Genomic DNA, 20,644 nt, shown 5'->3' with positions numbered 1-20,644 from the left:
AGCAGGGTATCTGTTAAACACTTTCAGGGAATTTTGTGCCTATTGTTCATGCTGTGGTGGACGACGATGAGGAATTATGCCTGAAGTGGGTATGTGCCACGGTTAATAGTAGAACAAGAACAAGCTTTTGTTGTGGGTTGAAGCATTGAACGACTCTCTCGTTACGCTATTCACATTGTGCGTCGATTGGTTGTTCTTTTGCTCTTTTGAAACTCTTTATCGCGATTGCTTTGGCGACATCAAGCCTGCCTAAAGCAAGTTTGCCGATGAGTCCCAAGCACCGTGTTGGCTCAATGGTAGAATACTAGGCTGGTACCCTGTGGAACCGGGTTCGAGTCTCATTGTGTCATTAAAGCTTGTTTTCTTTTTCTTATACCGTGCGACAGCGGTTACGGAACCAGCGGTGGCGGCAGCGGCAGACAACTACGGCGCTGCGTGAGACCCGAGTTGTGATCTTATAACTGCTTTCGCTGTAAAACGCGACGCACATCACGTTTTCCCTCTGGCATGGACGCGATTTCTAACAGGGCGAGTGGGAACGAGTTGCGACAGCCAGGTGAGTGTCGGAGACAAGGAGAGAGAGAGAGAGAGAGAGAGAGATAAATAACATTTATTTGCACCCATCCAGCATGACGTTAGAGGACCCTTTGGAAGACTCTTTGTCCCCCTTTACGAACTAGTTGGTAATACGGCTGGATGCTATAAGCGAGGTTTGGGGTAACGCCAATGCCTTGCTGTGTCTTAAAGCACTGAGCTTCATTGATTTACACGTCCCGGACGGCTCCGGACGGCCCCGGATGCCGGCGCCGCATTCATTTTTCTCGGGGACCAACTGGAAGCTCCGCCCGCTGGTCCGGGATCACTCGGACACATGTTCGTTTTTCGCGTGCCTGGCGGCCTGCGGGCGGCCCGGGACCACCCGAACGATTTCTTTCGGGCCGCTGGCAGACGACAGCACGGTGCGCATGCTGTGCGGCCATTTTAAGTTAGACACGGGAAATTTTCGATGTGCTGTTGCTCTCTCTTCGCTTTTCGGTCCGCTTCTCGCATGTTTCTGGATTTCGCATTGTTAGCGCACCCAGCTTTTGTCATCGGTGTTCTGAGCCACGTCGAGCATGTGCGCATTCCCAAAGGTTGGGCAAACACGCGTTATGATCGCTAGGAGAAACAACGGTGGAACGACCGCGCCGGCCTACGATGCGCATGCGCTCGAGTAGTTCACTTACAGTAAGTTGCATCACAACAGAGAGAAGAGAGAATTAAACGTTTATTTTCGAAACAGTGAGTGCCCCGAGCAATGCCCGGTGTCACCCTGAGGTGGGAGGGCTCTTTAGTCCAGGAACCCTCTGGCTTCTACTGCCCTCTTCACCCTGGCGACAAGTTGTTGTTGCTCTGCCATGTCCTCGAGGGCGAGCTTCGCCTCCCACGTTTCGGTTAGGTCTTCTTTCGTCCGTCCTGCTTCGTTATCAGTCGTGTGTTGTTGCAGATTACGTCTGGCAACACTGGCATGCAAGAAGCAAGTGCGCCAGGGTGTCCGGTACGTTGCAAAGCGGGCACATAGAGCTATATCTCGTTGGGTAGAGACGGTGCATCAGGGCCCCATGTGTGTATGGGCTGCTTTGCAGGCATCTCAGTATTATGTTTTCCTCTTTTGTCAGTTTTGGGTGTAGTGGAGGGTATACTCGTCGCTCCAGCCTGTAATGCTGGAGTAACGACGAGTAGGTGTTTTGGACAACTTCTGTCTCTTCAACGACGGGTCGAATGTCCTGTAGAAAGGGGGCAGGCCGGCTGACGTGCTCGCGGGCAGCGGCGTGGGCCGCTTCATTTCCCTGCAGACCCTCCTGTCCTGGCACCCATAATACACAAGTGTATGGGAGTGGAGTGCTTCGCCGTTTCAAAATATTGATGGCATTTGCTGAGATACGGCCCTTAGCAAAATTTCTGCAGGCGGCTTGTGAGTCGGTGAAAATCACCGTGGCGTCTGTACATGTTGTGGTTGCTAGAGCAATTGCCGATTCTTCTGCGGCGTCTGAATTGAGTGCGTTGACCGTGGCCGACGCTAATTATCGGCCTTGAGAATCGACGACGCTGACAGCGTACGCGTTTCTATGCGGATACTTGGCCGCGTATTGTAGCATCACAACATAAATAGGTATAATTCACTACCTAACTGCTATTTAGGTTGCAAAATGAGTCAGCGTTGTGGCCTGTGTTTCAGCTATGGAGGGAGCAGATGGCATTGCCAGGCATAGCAGACGCCACAGTGGATGCAGTCAGCATCAAGCGCGCAGATGGCGCGATGCCGCTCAGGCTGGCTCGGGACTTTTAGATTACGTGCATGCGACGTAGCCGCCTGTGAGCCGATGCGTCCGCGAGTGATCCGGGACTTGGTAAATCGATGAAGCGCACTAAAAATATTAAGGCACACTGTTTTCTGTTTAAAATACGTCGAGGGGCTTGGTTGTAGCAATGTCGCGTGGTACATAAAGCATGATAATCATGATATGCGTATAATGTAACAACATGACTACATGCCACGCTCATGATGCGCGAGTGGCTGTTTCGCGAGCTTCACTTATGCCAAATTTAGTATTTCGGTACGTGAATGGATGACAAATGTATAATACTGGTGCAAACATGATATATGAGATGCTTGGCATGTAACAACATGACTACACGCTACGCTAATGATGATATCGCAGCCGTTCCGCTAGCTTCAAATGTACCAAACTCGGTATTACGTGACGCAAATGGACAACATAAGAAAATGACGCATCCAAAGATGATAATCACGACATGTGTGTCATGTAGCAACATGACTACATGCTACACTCACAATGCGCTCGCGGCCGTTTCGCTAGCTTCATAATCATCATCATCATCATCGCTAGCTTCACATATGCCAAATTTGGTATTACGTGCCGCCAAAGAATGACGAAGGTATGTCACTAGTGCAAACATGATAATCATGAGATGCGTGTCATGTGAGAACATGACTAGATGCCATAGTCAAGGTGCCAATACATTTCGACGTGACGAGGTGCGCGTGCTCACCGGCGTTCACTTAGCCACGTCACGCCGGCGTTACCACACCAGGCTTCGGTCCTGCCGTATACTGGCAGGCGCGCGCCGCGCTGAGTTGCTTTGACGCATGCGCGTTGCAGCGCGTCCGGCGTCCCTCCGTCACGAAAAGAGGGAGACGCAGTGTTGTCTGGGTAACGCATCGGCTCGATCTGCAGCATGTCGCATTGCGTGCCGGTTGCCGTCTGGCCACGCCGACAGACGCTGGTCGCGCCTGGCGTCAGGCTATAGAGTTCTCATGTTTTGCTAACGTAGCCTCGCTCTGCCCAGAGTGCGCGCGCATCAACGCTACATTGGAGTATATTAGACCATTCATGATGCGCTCGTGGCCGTTTTGCTAGCTCCACATATACCAATTTTGGTGTTACGGGACGTCAATGAATGACGAAATATATGACTGTTGCAAACTTGACGATCCTGACACGCGTGTCATGTAAGAACATGACAACATACCACGCTCATAGCGTGCTCGAAGCCATTTCTCTAGCTCCACATATACTAAGTATGGTATCACGTGACGTGAATAGATGCCGAAGGTAAACGACACATCCAAATATGATAATCAGGACATGGAAGTCATGTACGGCATCATTTACCTCCACCTCGTAACGTTGTGCTGATTTTAAAGTGACATATCAACATTTCTCATTCGTGCTTCGCCTATCATCGATTCCACCTGTACGAGGGATCTGCCAATTTTTTGACTGGATAATTTTTCTTGAGAAAAAGAAAGTGTGACAAATGTAGGGCCTATTTGTGCACTCTCCTTTATGAGTTAGACAATAAAACTGTCAGTTAAGCCTCCGCAATCTTCTGTGCGCCTTGATTGGCCGTGGAGTCAACTCGTGTCAACAGAACATTTTGTTCTATTTTTTTCGTGTGAACTCTGGTATAAAATCCTTTCATGTTATAATGTTATTCTGTTTCCTGTTTCAAAATAATCTTTAATAATATGACAGTGAAGAGTGCCTCTGTAGTACAATTGCGGGTGAGATTAACGTTGAGAATTTCCCACATAGTGTAGCAATACAGAACCAGCATGACATCCTTCTGTGTGGGTGTTCCCATTGACAAGCCGCAGTCCCACCTCTACCGAGAAGTTTTGTATAACTTCGTAGTGCCTGGCGATGCGGAAAGTCACGTCACGCCGAGCGGTGCAGTTAAATAGTGTTCGCCTGCTGAAGGTGGCGTGTTGCTCGCTGGCGTCTCTGTTAGGAGGCCGTCACGACTGTACTGTCCCGCGCCGAGTTGCTCCCACAGCCTTCAGCGCTGTGCTTCGCTTCACCATTCCGCTGTGGTTGTGTAATCACTGACAAATCGAGAAGCACACGCAGATTACGTGTTCGAACTTATAAATTCTGCGAGTGCTTGTGGCATTAAGGTAACGATGTCCGGCGCCATTGCTCGTAAGTCCTAAAGTCCAAGTCTCGACTCCCAGTTCTTTGACAGAGGCCATATTCCCAGTTCGACAGAGCTGTTGTTTAAGAGCGAGGCTCCTTAGGCTCGCATGATAATTGTTGAAACCGTTGTCGTAGCTTCCTGTCGGACCAAAACACAGCTTTTACGTGTTCCGTACCTAGAGCGTTCATAACGTGTCTATCGGTTTGAAATGGACCGTATTCTGTCGTGCATCTGTCTGTCTGTCCATCTGTGCGTCCATTCAAGTGCGTGCTTTATTCTATTCGGTGACTTCAACGCAGATAATATAGACCCTAGAATATAGTGATTCGAAGGCAGCCCAGCAATTTTTACAATCAGCCCGGTGGTATGGACCATATCAACAAAGGGTCTTTGAAGTTTGGCATCTCTTCCATGCTATATTTCAGAAAGATTCTTCACATCCCATGTCAGTAGCTGCCAAATATCAATGTGGCCTGATAGGCAGTGAACACCCTGACAATGCTGCTCGATCAGCGCTTCAAGGCAACAGGCTCGAGACATTACCGTTACGAAGGACCAACGCTGCCAGCGAGCTTCGAGTGACCAACCGAGAAATCACCCTCTCCACTGGGAATACAAGTAGACAGTGCAATCAACTCCACTGCATTTGGTATAAGCAGCCACTTCACGAGGCTTCAAATTCCCGCGTGCTTGGCCTGGAAATGGACGCCAGCGGATCTGCAGCACCTCGGGTCAAGAGTGCAAAGCAGCAGGCATCAGGAACAATACATAACATACGAAGCATTGCGATGAAAATTCGTGGTGCAACTTCAAACATGGCTCGATTTCTTGTCCGTTTGATATTACCGCCGAGGCTCGTTTACCACGGTCAGTTTCATCGCTTTACGCTGACAGAGTGGCCACGTCTAGAGGCGTCAACCACGAAGCCATGCGCTCTATAACAGGACTGCTACGCATCACTCCACTGACAGTACTGCAACAGGAGTTCCAACTAAACACTATTGATGAATTAGTACATCACCGTTGCTGTGCGAGCGACCTCAAGCAATCAAAGTTCTGTTCGGCTGCTGCATTGGCGTGGTACTTGGCCAAAGAAGTTCACCACACACCTTCAGAGACCACCGCTATTGCCCCGTGAAACAAAATGCAACAAACTGAAAACAAACCACTGGGTCACCTTTACAGCCCTGTTCCCCGTCAGGCGAACGCCCATGTTTCCCGCCTGCTTCGTACCGATAACCTAGATGCCGCTACTGTCGTCGTTTATACTGATGTCAGTGTGAGTGGCCACACCATTCATACCGACGTTTTATGTCCATTAAAACCAGAGGCTAGCCAGACCTGCTCATTTTTTTCTGAATCCTGCACTACCGGATCACCTTGCTGAGCTGGCTGCCATACGTGATGGACTGGCCACGCTGCTATCTCTTCTACAACCTGGCAGATGCTCTCAGCTTATCATTCGTACGGAATTGACCCAAGCTATTCAGGATATATGACGAGTATATCGCTCTACGTCACCCTCGGACAGTATTCACGTTCTTGCTGCCACCGCATCTGTGCAAATACTTGTTCAGATGGTTCCACGGGCCACGTGGCCGGGCCTTGTCCAAGCTGATTTGGCAACCCGCCCCCAAGTTACACAACACCTGCTTCTGCATTTTCCTGAGGACGCTCAAGGACAGACGCTCCGGGAAAAAAGAAAGCTTTCGACGTACCACATGAGCTCTTATACCTCCGTGTGGATCAGACCTCCCTGGTGGTTCAACCACCGAGAGGAGGTTACGTTGTGGAGACTTCGTGTTGGGGTTATGCTTACTCAATCTGTCACCACCTTTTGCGCGCAAAAGTACCGAGGCCTGTATGGCACATCAATTCCATTTTGTGACGCCCCAATCTAGAATGTAACTGCCTTACACTTACTGTGAATCTGCACTGGTCTACAATTAGGTGGTCGTCATCGCCTCCGCGACAGGTCCATGGGAGAGAATAAAGCCATACTGTACTATGGGAGAGCATAAAGCCGTCTTTCACCATCTACCTAGAAAATTCGTCGCCGTGAGAAGCAGATGTGTTTAGACAAACTTTGCAGGTCCCACGTATCTGGGAGTCAATTTTATGCCAAGCACGAAAAAATGAAGGTGGCCGTGTTGCACTCTTTTATCGAGCGACACGTCATGAAATGACGCTAAATATGTGTACAAATGTTGCACGCAGAGACATATGTTGAGGAGTTGCAGATGTTTAAATAACCAGCTATCCACTTGCACAACGATGCGTCAGCTGGAAATGCGTTTTAGCAACACCAGAAGCTTATATGAAGCGCTGATGCTCACAATGATGCTGGCCCTTGACACTGCTGCATAAATCGATTTAAGCACATGGCACCTCACCACTATTGACGTTAACCGGACGTGACGGCTGTATGAAAGCAGTACATATGTAATGTTTATAAAATTGGGTAGGCAGCACTGCAACCACTATTGATGTTTCACGAATATTGGCGTCTACTTGAAAAGTAGGAGACCTGGCGTTGCTCTGTGATAGTATGCTTGACTGCCACGCAGAGTGATTCGGTTCGATTCCTGCTTGGACCCTGAAATATATTATCTGCATTTGTCGGGAGGTCAACGCCACCTATGTGAGGTGGCGAAAGCCACAGAGAGTATCAGAGTCGCTGAGCAGATGTGCGGCCCGCCCAGCAGGTTTTTTTGTTTGTTTTTTTTTTTGCATAGCGATGGCTCTACGCTTTATGAAGTCGCATATTATGAGCTACATAGACGCTTCAGAAACTCGGATATTATGCCTCGTTGAAGGCGAAGAGGTCCTGAATGCCAAACGCATCACTTGTTCTGGCACGTGATGTTCATGCACGTTGCCCTCCACCAAAGGCGTGCCTCACGATCAATACGTGGTTTGTCATGCAAAACCCCAAATAGTGTTATAACATTCTGTATTTCCTTTCACGTCCTCAGTTTTGAGCGGATACTTACTGATGGAAGATTTCGCTAAGCTATCGCAATGCCGATATTTTTGACGTATTTTTGACAAAAGTCACAGCTTTGACGCAAAAGCAAAGCAATGAACGCGATAGTAACAAACCGGAAGGTTACGCGCTGAATGGCAAGCAGATCATAACGTGCCCCACATTTCTCACGCACAAATAACGCACCAAACGTACTCACAGGTAGAGATGATTGCGAATAAGCGTCTCAGTTGTTACTTCGCTGTGACTGAAAGACGCACCCTCTTCGCAAACTGAGACTATGAAACAATTGTAGTGACTTTTGTGTGCCCGGTAACTACAAAAGAAACGTTCAATTAAGTAAAAGTCCAACGCCAGCCAAGGCGTACATGCCATGCAATGAGCGCCGCTGCCTAGCCTCTACTCCGATATTCTGAAAAAATTACGCTGACAGCTGTGGGGCGGCGGGACAGTCTATAGAACTTGCGAACAGCCTATCTTTCCGGCGTACCCGGTGGGTAATTACTGTTTCCATGGAAACTCCCAAATCTATTATTAGAAGAAAGTAAAAAACTTGTCTTTCTCTGTATACGGATTTGTCATCTACATGGCTGCAAGACTAATAGATTTGTACCTACGTGAAGAAATTTTCATTTTTAAACCCAGTGATTCCTTAGTTGCTTGGAAAGTAAACATTCCCAGGCAAGCCTGCCGGGTTTATTAAAATATTAGAAGTAACTTTTTAACAGCTCCCCTTTCCTCTTCCCGCACACTATAACTCGTGCAATGATCAAAGAAATAATGATCACTTCATAAATATAAATAAGCTCATTGCGCACAAACAGAAGTTTTTTTACAAGCGTAGCACAGGTACCTTACAAACGATGAAACTGTTGCGGCTCAGCGGAAACCTGACTGCGTTCTTCCTGCAGACTCCACAGCATTGTTTGAGGGTTGGAACTGTCGATACGAGAACCTACTGACAGACTTTTAATAATTTAAAAAAGCTAAGCTAGATATTTGTACCAGCAATTAAATTTTAAAAATGATTCGGCGAAGAATCTGCGACAAATCAGAGTGGGAATTCGACCGCAGACCAGATGGTAATACACGGGCGGTTCTCTACACTCAGAGCAAATAGCTGAATTCAGCAAACTGCGATGGGAATGCAATTTATTGCGACCTCCACACGAGCGTACAGGATATCAATAATGGTGGCACTGAAGCATTTCTGCTTTTTTTTTTAATCTCAGTGTAAAACGCATTTGGATTCCTATTCGTGTAATACACAAACTTGCCTAACATGTAGCTGGGTACACAACTTCAACTTCAAGGCCGAATCCCATTCAGACAAACACAGCACCTTCGAAATTGTTAAGGAAAACGCTTCAACACATAGAGATCATAAAACCGTTAGTACTTGCACTGAGTCGTTGGAAAGACGTCATATTAGAAAGTGAGCGTCACTTGATACTTCCTCACGCGCACATACACAATAAGCAGTTCGGGGTGGGCGCTGTTTGTGAGATGTGGTCAGGAATGTTTGTGTGCTTCAAGAAAACACTGTTTTGGAACGACGATTCATTGAGGAAGCAGCGTACAAGAGACACATAAGACACACATAAAACAACGCGCGTACAGCGCTTGTGTTTGCGCTAAACCGATAACCGATTTCGTTTGTACTCAGATTCATCAAATATCATGGATCATCAAATAGTCCATCAGTACTTATTTACGAAGACCATACTTTGAGCTCGCGGCCCACTTGGCGGCGATGACAATGCCACCGATGGCCCCAAGCCCATGCAACTGACCTTAGACTTGGCCAATCCCCTGAGCTCGACTATCTGTTACATGTTATACACGAAGCAAATTTAGACGTGTATGAGTTTTCATGTAGCAAATTATTATGCATAAACGCAGGCCTTCGAAAGATAAACAGTGAAAAAAAATCAACGTGTGGATGGGGAAGAGTTACTGCACGTTCTGGCCTTCGCTATACACTTTCGGTTGACAGTAAACTTAACCTAACCTCAAGCAGCAATTAAAGCAGCAACGCTGTGCTGACGAGTACGATACTGTGCTTCTTCGAGAACAATGTCGAGCAGAAAACTGAACAATATCTCGTAAACTGAAGCTGTCATACTTTATTTTGCGACAAAAACTTGTCCTTAAGGCATAACATTTTACGAGTATGTTTGTTAAATGTGCGTCGTTAGGCCGGTGTTGTGTATGAAGTGGTGTCTTGACAATGTGTTGCCATGTATCCAGCGGTTGTAACCAGCTGTGTCGCTGTAGCAAAGGCCGGCTTGAAGGAGGTGGCGGGAGCGTTCTGGCTGCAACCCTTTACATGTCCACATAATGTGGTATGCATCTGTTTTCATCGCTCGAGTGGGACAATACGTACACGTATCACCAACTCGTAAATGTGACCAGTTTCATGATGGCCTAACAGCCGGTGTAAGGGCCACTCCTGCTCGAAGCCTCCTAAGCACAACTTCCTCCGCCCTAGTAAGGTAAGGGGGGAGAGAGCAGACACACGGTGGAGTGAGCGCACGGGTATCCTGCCGGAGAACATTCTTACAAGTATGGAAAATGTTTAGGGGCTGACGTGGAAGGGGGATGGCTGGGAGGTCCGTGTCTGGAAGGCAGGGTGCCTGCTAGTCAGCAGCAATGTTGTGTGGGTCCGCAGCATGGCCTTGAATCCAGTGTACTTTTACGTAAGTAGCTGTATTATGGTTCAGCTTATGAATCACCTCGCAGGTCTTCATCCCTTTGTGTACTTTCTTAAGCTCCTTAATAGCTCCTAAGAAACCAGTGTATACATCAATCTGCTTAATTGTGGGCAGCTTAGAGGTGGCATCCTGGATTACGTCATGGATGGCTTGAAGTTCCATCAGAAGAGGAGTGGCTTCCGTAGATAGATAACGCTGGTGGCCACTGACAAAATTATGAGTAGTACTCAGGAACGATGTCTTCGCGCCGTCTTGTAGGATAGAAACATCTGTATATACTTTGCAGGTATGAGCGCATGGAGCCTCGATGTAGAAGATGTATCGGAGTGCTGAAACTTTGTTGTCCTCTTAGATGTGATAGTAGTAAATTCCCACGGAGGCATAGCCTCGGACTGGTTGTCAATGTGAAAACCACGTTGAAAGTGAGCATGCAACGCAGCAACAACTGGCACAAGTTGCCTTTTGATTTCACGAGCTTTTTCTCTTTGAGAAATCAGCTCTGCGATTGTGTTAAGCTGGGCGTGCTCCTGTAAAGTTGGTATGGGAGTGAGGTGAGGTTACGATGTTATTGTGCGCATAGCATCGTGGTTATTAGTCGCCAACTGTGCCAACTGTGCAAAATTAATCGTTGAAATTGCGCCTGGTGTAGAGTTCTTGGCTGCAGAACTGTGCGGACGAGCTGTCGAGTCACAAGTGTACGAGTTGCAGCTGCTTTTGATGCAATGCGGCAAATCAGTTGAAGTGCTTTTGTGCAACTCTGTCTGGCTTTGCGAAGCCAGTGCACTCCACTGCCGGACTAGTGAATATCAAGACGTGGTATGTGGACCTCCAAAACCTCAGGAATGATCACTGCACCTAGTATAATTGTAAAGGGGGCACTGCTTCATTTTTCTCCGTCCTGCTTTGTTAGGCACCTGAACGTAGCTTGAATTTTGGGCGGACATGTCTAGCTCTGCGTTCCGAGTGTATCTCTGAAGAACATCAAGGGCTTCCTGAAGCTGTTGTGCTTGTCTTGAGGCGTCTTTATGCACTGACCATAAAGTCACTTCATCAGTGTATATCAGAAATCACAAGTCTGGAATCCGGTGTAGTTGCCATGCTAGAGGTATTATAGCAATGTTGAACAGGAGAGGAGCGAAAACGGATCCTGGTGGAACACCTCTGTTGGACATGAAGCAACCTTCAGGCTTTCCATCTACTCTTATCGCAAATGTGCGGTTTGAAGTAAAGAGTAAATAGATCTTACTACCAGCAGTGGAAATACGAGCTTGATGAGGTTGGATAAAATAACGTCATGGGTTTAGTTGTTGTAATCTTTCGTTACGTCCGTTGCTGCTACAGTGCATATTGCGTGGCTGTGTGTAGAAACTTGTAAAATGTCATCCGACAAGCTAGAAAGACTGTCTTCAGTCCCCAAATGAAAACAGAAACCGATTTAAGCCGGATGGTACATATTGTGTCGTTCAAGCCACCAGGAAACGCGTATGCCAGCATTTTTCCGGCAAGCTTGCAGACAGTAGCAGTCAATGAAATTGGGCTTAAGGATTGCAGGTTACTTGGAGGCTTTCCGGGTTTTGGAATCTGGACGACAACTGAGTGTTTTCAATAAGATGGGACGTTCACAGTCTCCCATACTTTATTAATAGCCTGCAGAAGTGCATGGAGAGCTTCACCTTCCATGTTCTTGAAAACTTTGTAAGGAATACTGTCGGGACCAGGTGTTGTTTCTTGGTGAGAAGTTTCAATCGCCACTATTAGTTCGGCCGTGCCGAATGGACACTTGGGTCATAGGTACCACCACAACTTAAAGAGAGGCCAATCAAGCACCCGGCAGAAAAAATACAACAAAGCTATGGGCTAGAACTGGGATTTTGTGCTACAAACTGAATGCCCTTGCTTTTCTAAATGCATTATTATAGGCCGCGAAAATGTAGTACGCAAAGTAGAAGCTTAACGTTTGCAGTTAAATCACAGTTCTACTGAATATATTATTAACGCAAGGACGAAAGCTTCCGAGATCAAAAGGTAATTTTCTATATTTCCACTGGGATAAGGGAGTATAGCTGTAAGATAGCGACAAAGGCGCACTGATTCCCAAGGATCTTAGAAGAACTTAAAAGTCCCAGTAGAACCACTTTACAAGGACTTACACAGCATATCCCGTCAGGAGCGCTGCCGTCCACAGCCATTACTGGGAGTTCGACGGATCTAGGAGGAAAAGTAGTTCGAAGGAGCTAACATCTGGTTGGCCGTATAGCAGCCTAAGTACAAAGTGCGTCACTTAATTTATGCTGTGAAGTGTTTATTAATGCCACAGTCTAACATCTAACATAATTTCTATAACTATTATCAGGGTTGTTTCAACTTTATCAACAGAGCATCTTTCGTTTTTGTTTTTACTTTCTTTTCCCTGATGCCGACTATGTTTCCGAAGCTATCAGATCCTGCGAGTTGCTCTTTCTCTGTTAACTGACATTGGACACGTAATAAGATATGTATTTTGGGCGTAATCAAGACTGTTCACATACACACAAATACGTGCCCAGTTATGAACACTTGCGGGCCTGGGTTGTCTTATGAACTGTCGGGCGGCACTCGCCAGCACCTACAGAAGAAAAAAAAAAGGCCGGAGGGCAAAGAAAGCTTTTCTTCGAAAAAGGAAAACGGTAGTACTGTGGTCTTTTGAAATAATCCAGGCAGCATCGTTTTGTTTACTCGGAGACATTGTGCTTCATTTGGAATTGTGTACAGTGCTTCCTAACTGAAAACTCTCGTATTCGGGTGGTGCATACGGCTTGAAAGCAAGGCTTGGCTATGACTGTACGCACCCCGTCTAAGTTATCGTGGTTTCTGATTTCTGGCACCTCTTTGGCACCATGAGTGCAAAGAATTCAACATCTTTATAAGTTTATTGCTGTGTCCACCTTTTCGAGCTAAGCGCAAACAACTATTTCCAGCAGAAACCTGGTTAAGTGGCTCTTCCTCTCATGCGAGAACTTTTTTGTTTTTAATTATATCGATCGCCTCGATCCCCTAATTTAGCAGACACTCGCGTCACATATGTGCGCCAAATACTTCCCATAAGGCTCCAATTACTAGTTATTCAGAAAAAATTGGGGAAACATGGGTAACGCCTCTGCTCTGTGGTGGGTGTAGTCAGGTTGATGATGACAATAATCTTGAAGTTGAGTAATACTCAATTTTGTGCTACTAGGTAGACTAAACTACCAGTTGCACCATACTACCCCCTTGCGAAGATTGGTGATGTTTTTTTTTTTTTACTGAATGAATGAATAGGGGTATTCAAAATGCAAACCGTCGCAAATATACAGCCCCTCAGATCCTTCTCCACCCTGTCCATCATTTTCCTTTCGGGGCGGAAAAACTATAGGCGCTAAAGAAAAACGAAGAAAACAAAACCAGTCGCGATTCGACATTACAGCTGCTACCTCTAGCGGACACCGCTCTCATTCACAAAACAAAGATATGAAAACAAAGTTTCACGTCACTCGCACAGTTTCAAGGTGCATCTCTCTGAATTATCACAAATATTTGTGACTTTGATTAATCGCAGCCGTTCGTCAAGTCACCCAGCTCACAAGAAAGAGTTTCGAGCACATGAATCACAACGGGCTACAAGCGTGTGGGAAATCGAATGATCTGCCGTGAATTTGATTCGATACTGGACCAAAACCATCGATTACAGCTTCCTCCTCATATGTGGAAGCGTGGCGCACTCTGTCGACTTTCTCAGAAAATGTGCAGTAGCACGCTTACATTCAAAGTTTCCAGCCATGTGGAACCCGGAGGCCGAGCGAATGAAAGGTTTTCTTGCACATGGGATGTTTATCACCGGCTGGCTACATGCCCTACGTGTGAAATCGCGATTCACAGCACTCAGGTGGGACAGGCACTGAAAGTTGTATATTAACTAGGCGCAACCACAATGTTTTTTATGCTCTTTAACGTCTTCGTGTTCCATGTACTTTAGTTTTTTAATGTTTTGGCTAACGTATCACCAACGTTCGGAACTGTAGACTGCAATCCACATTTTCTTATTTTACGACTCCCTGCACGGAAGTACAAAGCATTGAGTCGAAAAAAATGTAAATCGAAGCTCATTCTTTTCAAAGTCATAGCACCGCGCCACCATGACCTCGTTGCTCAGAGCTGCGAATTCGTCGAGTGAACTTTGTGCCGGCGAGCGGAGAAGCTCTATTCGCTCTATTCGTCACTGGCAGTGCGTGCCTATAATGAACACCATGCACAAACATTTGTAAGTTTTAATTGTTATCATTTGAACGGGCTGTATGAAGAACACTACAGTAACATATTGCTTCTCGCATCAAGAAACAAAGCGCCCAGGTTGGCAGAGGAAAACTGAAAACTACCGACCAACATAGAGGGTGTCTCAGGAGCGGGCAACTTCCGTATCATTCCATGATGGCGGTAATGGTGGTGCCCATGCGGTTATAGGTTTCTTTATCTGGACACAGAACCAATGGAGACCAAATCCTCTTGTCACAATTTAAACTTTGTGGGCGTTGCCTCCTTAGCGCCGAAGCGGATCTAGGACATAAAAAAAAATTGCAATAAGGCAGCGCCATCTGTTAAATAGTACGGTATATAGCCGGCTAAAGTATTCTATAGTGCGAAATTCCTTTTTTATTTACCGTTCGAACAGCGCCAGTAGACGTTCATATTGGGCGACAGTGCCGATCCTAATCTGCACACTTCTCTGTCATCTCATTAAGTGTTGCCTTGCCGCAATCACTAAAATGTAAAGTTTATTTCATTACATTAAACTTCACTAAAGTAACGTTTGTTAAACTTTTGACCTTCCTTTTTATACAAATATACCACATTTGTGTCTCGTTATACCGTATTTATTGTTCAGATTATATGTTTACTTGTTCTAGATCTTTCTACATGTTTTTCATTCTGTTTTGTGTATCGTTTTTGTTTCATGATCACTACATCTGCTAATCTTTGTTTTATTTATCTGTAACCATCATCCAGGGTCCCGTTGCTGCCTTGTACTTTCGGACCCTTGCCTGTATAGTTAATTATCTGTAATAATTCCTTATTGTCATAATAAAACATCCTCGATTGACTGCTTGCGCTGTATATGCACCGAATGTTTTTCGTGGCGTGCAGTATTCGGATTCAGGCTATGTGATATCGCTTACACTCACTGCACCGGCTCCCTAGAGAAGCCCAGAGGGTAATTTGAAAGCTTTCGCGCGCCATCAGCGAACTGTAAGCGGCACTTTCCTAACATTGCTTGGCAATGCGGCGCTTAGATGGCGCTGCTAAAAGTGCACCATAGGACTATATTTCATTTTCAGATGTCGCGCGCAACGTCACTATGCAGATGACCGCGGGTAGGTTATAACTTCCAAAACAATGATCTGTGCATAAAAGCGTTGTACGGACATGCTTTCAACACAGACAATATGTCGGGGCAGAAAAGCGTGAGCACAATACATTCTATTGGAACGTGGTGCGTGGTGCGTGTTTGGGTGAACGCATTCTATTTTTTATTATGAGTCGTCGGTGGTGCAGCTTGCAACTTGTGCTGCTGGCCTGTAACGGTAGAATGCATTATGTGCATTTTATAAGCATCGAAGGAAATTGTAATAATGATGGTTGAAGCTTTTACTGCTTTGCTATCAAACTATTTCATAAACATTATGACAGCTTTGTGCCATGCCCCAGAGTACATGTTCTTGTCCTTGCTTGCTTTTCTTCCCCCCTTTTTTTCTCTTTCTTTGTCTTTCTGGTTGTTTCTTGCATCGCTCGTATACATGTATTCCTTTTTATTTTTGTCCATTATTTTCTATTGTTTGCCCTATATGTGTCTACTTCTGTATCTTCTGTTTCGTCCTTTGTCTATTGGCTTCTTTCTCTTCACTTCTTTCGTTTCTCCTTTGTATTCTAGTTTTATTTTCACTTTATTTCTCCTCTTTCTGTGCGTTCTATGTCTGTCTCTGTATCTCTATGTTTTATGTCTTCATTCTATTTATTTATGTCAACTTTTTCCTTTATTTTTATCGTATCCTTTTTGTGCCTGTTTTTTCCTTCTTTTTCTGTTTTTTTTGTCTGTTCATGACTTCATCACTTTCATCACTTTTTTCTGTTTCTCTTCCACTTTCTTTCTATTGCTTTTCTTGTACTACAATATCTCTGTCTCCCCCTCTCTCTCTCATGTCTTTATTTGAAGCTCGCGCCCGCTGTACACGATAGCCGGCTTGTCCAGTTCTTGTGACGCATGCGCACCGGAAGAATTTTGCGCGATGGAGCCCAAGTTACCGATAGTCTAAACAGCTTTGCTGCAAAAACTCTAGCCTTATCACCAGGATTTCGGGGCACCTTTATGTAGCACCATCTCTTGTCGGTCAAGGCGGTACACTTGCGTAACGCAATAGGAAATGGGCGAAAAAAACATATCTGATGGAAGAAGGCTACATATAAAAACGACTCCCGGTTTTATATAGGGTCTACCTATTTGAACAGTCCAGCGAAGCTAGTGTTGCAATACAAACCGCGGGTCTTCCAAGAATGTTTATTGGAGCCTCATGTGGGGTATTGTTGCTATGGAGTCCTATGTGTTTATATTGGCGATGTACTATTATCCCAGGAAGTCACACGCTTTGTAGAGCGATACTGCAATTTTACCAAAACGTACCAGCGGATATCTACTACATAAAATCTCCAGTGGTTTTTTCTAACTGTTCTTTAAGGGATATTATTTTTCTCATCTATTTCCTATTCAGTTAAGGCAGGCTGCTGTTCCTGTCCCCGAGAGATGGCGCCACGTCAATATGTCCCCAATTCCTGGGAATGTTCTGATTTGACTATCAATAATCGCATGATTCTTGGTAAAGGCCATGGCTCAGTTTAGGTGCAACAAAGTAGCATGCAATAATTCAATATGCTGACCATTCCAAAATCTAGCTTCCAAAGTCTGTGTATAGCACGCGAGCAGCCGGCTTTGCTCTATGGTGTGACACCTTTCAGCCGTTCCAGGTTGTGATGTCACGTACACAGGAGCATGCGCGGCCTTACTAACATGTGGGCCTGCTCTGCACGGGTGTCAACGTAGGAAGGTGTGCTAGTTGAACCGAAAATTTCCGCTCGCTCAATGAGCTTTCGTCATATGTATGTCATGAGACTAAGCGCATTCCGACTGATAACACATGGTTGCATGAACGATGCACTCTCTGCGGCCGTTTACATTTTTTTACGCAGCTGTTGGCATTATCATATCTTCAAAGGCGTTCATGCAGGCGCATATATAGTTATATATATATATAGTTTATAATGAGGCGTTTTAGAGTGGCACTCTTTTATAAAACAGGAGAGCGGTCACGACACGTCAAGTGGTAATGGCGGAACTAGCCTGAGTCCCCAGCCAACCAAACGTCGTCTTCTTCACCGACTGAGTCATACCCCCTGCCCTTCTGAGTAACATTCATCTTCTTCACTACATTTTCCTCCCCTCCGGAAAAGAGCCATCCTGGCGACTCATGGGCAGGAGACAATAGAGGGATCGTAATACGGTTTTAGGCGGTCTATGTGGATGGTCTCACGTCCACGGCGTCGTTGATCATGGGGCTGCTCAAGCGGCTCCACGATGTAATTGACGGGTGAAGTTTGTTGAACCACACAGTAAGGTCCGTCATACTTGTACATCAGTTTCGTTGAGAGACCAGGGCTGGTTGAAGGGATGCGAAGCCAGACAAGGTCATCCGATGCATAAGAAGCCGGAGGCGTCGGGCTATCGCGGTGGTGTTTCTGGCGTTGCTGTTCAGCACTTGTGAAGGAGCGGGCAAGCTGACGATACTCTTCCGCGTATTTAGCAGCTTGTGACATCGTCGTCGACTCAGCAACATCCGGGTGGTAAAGAAGGATGGTGTCTAGCGTGCAAGAGGGCTCGCGACCATAAAGGAGGAAATATGGCGAGAAACCAGTGATTGTCTGGACAGCAGTATTATGCGCGTAGGTTACAAAAGGGAGAATACTGTCCCAATTGGTGTGATCTGTTGCGACGTACATCGACAGCATATCTCCTAATGTACGGTTGAATCTTTCTGTAAGGCCATTTGTTTGAGGATGATACGCGGTGGTGGTGCGATGAATGACTTGGCATTCCTTGAGAAGCGATTCGACAGCGTCCGACAAAAACACACGCCATCGGTCACTCAGGAGTTCGCGTGGTGCACCGTGACGTAAAATGATCTGATGCAATATAAAACGACCGACGTCACTGGCTGACGCAGAAGAGAGTGGCGAAGTTTCTGCGTAGCGCGTAAGGTGATCGATCGCGACGATTACCCAGCGATTTCCAGCCGGTGTAATCGGAAGAGGTCCATACAGATCAATACCAACACGGTCAAACGGTCGGGCAGGACACGGTAAGGGTTGTAGTGGAGCTGGAGAACTTGGAGTGGGATTCTTGCGGCGTTGACAAGCGAGACAGGAACGTACGTAGCGACGGACGAAGCGATACATTCCACGCCAGTAGTAGCGGTGGGACAGGCGGGTGTAGGTTTTCAACACTCCAGCATGGGCGCATTGTGGGTCGGCGTGAAAGGAGGCGCATATGTCTGAGCGGAGACGTCTTGGAATGACTAGAAGCCATTGGCGTCCTTCGGAGAGATAATTACGTCTGTATAGCAAACCATCTCTGATAACGAAGTGCTGTATTTGACGGCGCATACCTCTAGGGATATTTTGCGAGGGAGTTCGATTCAACAAGTTGATAAGTGAAGCGATCCAAGGATATTTTCGTTGCTCCTGTCGCATGTCACTGACACTAAGTGCAGATACGTCGGGGGTAGGCGAAGACGGCGGCTTGTCACTACATTGTAGAGGTGATCGGGACAAAGCGTCTGCGTCGGAATGTTTTCGGCCAGATCGGTAAACGACGTGGATGTCGTACTCTTGTAGCCGAAGCGCCCAACGGGCAAGCCGGCTGGTGGGATCTTTTAACGAGGAGAGCCAACATAATGCATGATGATCTGTAACCACGCTGAATGGGCGGCCGTAAAGATATGGTCGAAACTTGCCTATGGCCCATATGATGGCTAGACACTCTTTTTCGGTGACTGAATAGTTGGCTTCTGCTTTTGTAAGTGCACGGCTGGCGTAAGAGACGACGTACTCATCAAATCCAGGTTTACGCTGGGCGAGCACAGCACCGAGGCCAACTCCGCTAGCATCCGTGTGTATTTCCGTCGGCGCAAGAGGATCAAAATGTCGCAGTATAGGAGGTGACGTAAGAAGGTGGCGGAGTGTGGCAAATGCATCATCACAAGCTGACGACCAACTAGAAAGGTCGTTGTTGCCGGCAAGAAGGTCAGTCAAGTGCGATATGATGGAGGCGAAGTTGCGAATAAAACGACGAAAATATGAACATAAACCGAGGAAGCTGCGAAGTTCTTTTAAGGTCTTCGGCTTGGGAAATTCGGCAACGGCACGGAACTTCGTCGGATCCGGAAGAATGCCATCTTTAGATACAACATGGCCCAAAATTAGGAGTTGTCGAGCGCCGAAACAGCACTTCTTCAAGTTGAGCTGTAGACCGGCGGCGGTGAGGCAAGTAAGCACTGTCTCGAGCCGCTGGAGATGCGTTGAAAAGTCACTTGAAAATATTACGACATCGTCTAAATAGCACAGACATGTCTGCCATTTCAGGCCACGGAGGATGTTGTCGATCATGCGCTCGAAAGTGGCAGGCGCATTGCAGAGCCCAAATGGCATGACGTTAAATTCATATAAGCCATCAGGGGTAACAAAAGCCGTCTTGGGGCGATCAGCCTCAGCCATGGGAACCTGCCAATAACCTGAACGCAGATCTAGTGATGAGAAGAACTCCGCGCCTTGTAAGCAGTCAAGGGCATCGTCTATGCGAGGTAGCGGGTAAACATCTTTGCGCGTGATCTTATTCAACCGGCGGTAGTCGACGCAGAATCTTATTGAGCCATCCTTTTTCTTGACTAGAACAACTGGGGAGGCCCACGGGCTGTTAGAGGGCTCAATAACACCTCGCTTCAACATCTCGTCAACTTGTTCCGCGATTATGCGGCGCTCAGATGCCGATACCCGATACGGACGCTGACGTAAAGGAGCGTGAAGGCCGGTGTGGATTTCGTGAGATACTGCGAAAGCACGGCCCAAAGTCAGTTGCTGGTGGTCGAAGCTGGCGCGGAAGCGCTCGAGGAGGGCGATGATGTCGGTGCGCTGCTGGGCCGTAAGGTTGGTGTCGATGCAGCGCGAAATTGCGTCGGTGAATGATGGGGAAGAGGATGACGCGCAGCAATCGACAGCATCAATAGGTAGCGTAGTCGAGTGGTCAGGAACTACACGTGCACTCGAGGGATCAATGTCATCGGCAAAGCCCAGGCACTCTCCGCACAGTAACTTGGAAGGCGAGGGAAACGGATTTGATACATAAATT

This window comes from Rhipicephalus microplus, chromosome 2 (assembly GCF_043290135.1).
Source record: "Rhipicephalus microplus isolate Deutch F79 chromosome 2, USDA_Rmic, whole genome shotgun sequence".
Classification (NCBI taxonomy): domain Eukaryota; kingdom Metazoa; phylum Arthropoda; class Arachnida; order Ixodida; family Ixodidae; genus Rhipicephalus; species Rhipicephalus microplus.
The sequence above is the reverse complement of the archived record's forward strand: the minus strand, read 5'-3'. Positions refer to the sequence as shown.